The following is a 3,067-nucleotide window of genomic DNA, read 5'->3' on the forward strand; positions in this document are numbered from 1 at the left end:
CACATCCCCTGAAGTCCTTGAAGGAGAGTGTGCGAGTCCCAAACTGGCTAGGTGCCATGTCACTCCTAAATGCCCTCAGGCGATCCTCCATCGACTCAATGATACCTTCCTTGATCGACCCGAAAATCACAGGGGTCACCTCAAGGATGCATCTCGTAATCTCGGATGCAATAAACTCTCACAATCCATTATCGTCTGGCTCGGAACCCGTACCCGAACCTAACCCAGACCCTGAACCTCCTGCTCCGTGACGTGTCACCACCATTCTAAAACAAAACACACAATCATCAGGGTCATACATATCATCGGGAGGCCTCACGCACACTACAAGTTCCCTGGTTCTATCTCAGCCCTCCTTGACTCGAGTACGGATCCTCTGCTTTCAGTAGTATGGACCCATACTACCTTCCACATCTATCCGTACTTTCCTCAAGGATTGCTTTGACTTCACCAAGTCCCTTCGACTACTATTTCTCTATGTGCTAATCTCATCCTAGGCTTACCTTAGGGTAATCTCCGACCCACTCTCCCCCATCAGCTACATAAGAAGTTCCTGCTACCCTTCCCTAACTAGCTCGCGAATACCATTACATATTACTAAGACCAGATAATTCTTCGAATAAGAGGTCCTACCCTACAACGGTTAGACTCAAACGAGAGTTGCGCAATAGGGCTAAACCTAACCTTCTGAAATTATTTTGTCCTCGTAATATGTAACTTAACATATTCGTTTACTAGTTAGTTAAAGATAACTAGAACTCCTAAGAGCATAAATCAAGCAGCATTCGGGTATTGAGTAACCAAAACCAAGCATATCCTATTCAGCCTACATATCCCTGACTAATCAGTACTAGCATGCAGTTCAATAAGCACGTACAACAGACATATAAGGCATCTTCCTAGATCCTTAGCCCTAATCTAGCATGCAATTCTCATACACATACAATAGACATATAAGGCATCCCTCCTAGATCCTTAGCCCTAATCTAGCATGCAATTCTCAAAATCATATCATATATCATAACATGCATGGGTATCTTGGGGAAAACTTACTTGAGCTCGGTTGATTGCACGCTTCACACTCCTTGTTCTTTCTCAAAAACCTTAGTTTAAAATAAAAAATTAAAAAAATTATTTTTATTGTAAAAACCTTTCAAACCCTCGATTTGAGTCCAGTCACCCCCGAAGGTGTGTCCGAATCCCTCAAACCAAGGCTCTGATACCAACTTGTAACATCCCAAAATTCATGACCAAAAAGTTTCATTTTTAATTAAGTAATTGTAAAAACCAATGATATGAAAACATCCATATCATAATCAAAACCAATATCTCAAGAAACCAAGTTATGTCATAACAATAAAATCAGAGTATAATTCCTAAAGATCTCATGCGCGGAAAAATCATAGTGTGATACGCTGCGATCATGTCGACTCCTTTCCTCTCGAAGAAGAAGTACCTGAAACCAAAACTGAAAACCGTAAGCACGAAGCTTAGTGAGTTCCTCCATCATACCACATAATCATATACTGTAGGGCATATCTGGGTGCCTGACCTACCCTGTCGGGCATATCTGGGGTGCCCGACCTACCCATGTCAAGCATATCTGGATGCTCGACCTACCCTGTCAAGCATATTTGGGTGCTCGACCTACCCTTTGGTTTATTCCAACTGGTTACGGGGTCTATCTCACCCCCTACCACTATCACATAATAACATATCATAACATACTGTTAGGCATATCTGGGTGCCCGACCTACCCTTCGATTTATCTCAACCGGTTACGGGGTCTATCTCACCCCTCCTACCACTATCACATAATATCATAACATACTAACACATAATCATAACATATAGTGGCATACCAGGCAATTATCACAAATATAATCATCTAACTACAAACTCCTACTAGTGGTTCGGCCTTGGTGCCTTAGACCCACTGCTACCAGGAAGGTAACTCACCTCAAATGCTGTAAAGTAGCTGAACAGTCCTCGGCTCTGAAACCAACCCAACCCAAACCCCTACACATAAAAGATTTCCTTTAATTACCCTTTCATACTCATAACCCCTTAAGGGTCAACTTTGGTCAAAGTCAAAGTCAAAGTCAACATTCTGAGTTGACTCAACTCGCCGAGTAGCTCTTCAACTCGTCGAGTTTCCATAATCGTGAAAATCATGAAATCGCGATTCAACTCGTCGAGTTCTTTCATGAACTCGTCGAGTTCCTCCTATCAACAAAATCAGGACTTTTCAAATCAACTCGTCGATTCCATCCTTGAACTCGTCGAGTCCTTCCTTTTAATAGAATCGCGACACTTCGACTCAACTTGTCGAGTTCTTCAGTCTGTTAAGCCTTCTTAATGCATTCAGCCATTATTCTTCGAATCTAAGTCCCATATTCCAGATCTGGGTCGGAAACACACCTAGGAGGGTAAAGTTTCTGACTTTACCCATTAAGACCCACCCTAGAAGAAATGAGCTCTAACCCTAACTCAAAATGGCTTAGACCCAACTCCAAAAGCCATCAAAACTTCAATATAGACCATGAGGTCATAAATATAGACTCTAGGGACAATTTGGTCACGTAAAGTTCCCACCTTTACTTGCATGCATGACCTACTAGGGCTTACAATACCAAAAAGATGGTCTAAAAGTTGCATGGGACTTCCATAGCCATAAAGTTGGCACCTTTATGCCATGAAGTCCCCTCAAGACCCTAGATCTGAAGGTTTTGCCCACATGGGACGTCCAAATCCCAACAACCAACATACTTGGACCAAAACATGAAGAAAGCATCCTAAAACTAGATCTAAGCATGCTATAGACAAGGTAGAAGCTTTATACCTCATATGAACCAGAAATGAAGCCCAACTTTTCGATCTACAAGCTCTGTTCAAGTCCTTGCTCCTTCTTCAAACTCCTTGCTCTTCAAAACCACCAAAACAACACCAAAATGCTCAATGTAAGCTCACAATCACCAAAAATGGCTTAGGTTTTAGTGATTAGGGTTTTGGACAGTGGAGGTTGGAAAATGAGGCCAACTCATGGGGGTTAATGTGTTTAAATAGG

This window comes from Lactuca virosa, chromosome 3 (genome assembly GCF_052849685.1).
Source record: "Lactuca virosa cultivar CGN04683 chromosome 3, Lactuca_virosa_CGN04683_v6, whole genome shotgun sequence".
NCBI lineage: Eukaryota > Viridiplantae > Streptophyta > Magnoliopsida > Asterales > Asteraceae > Lactuca > Lactuca virosa.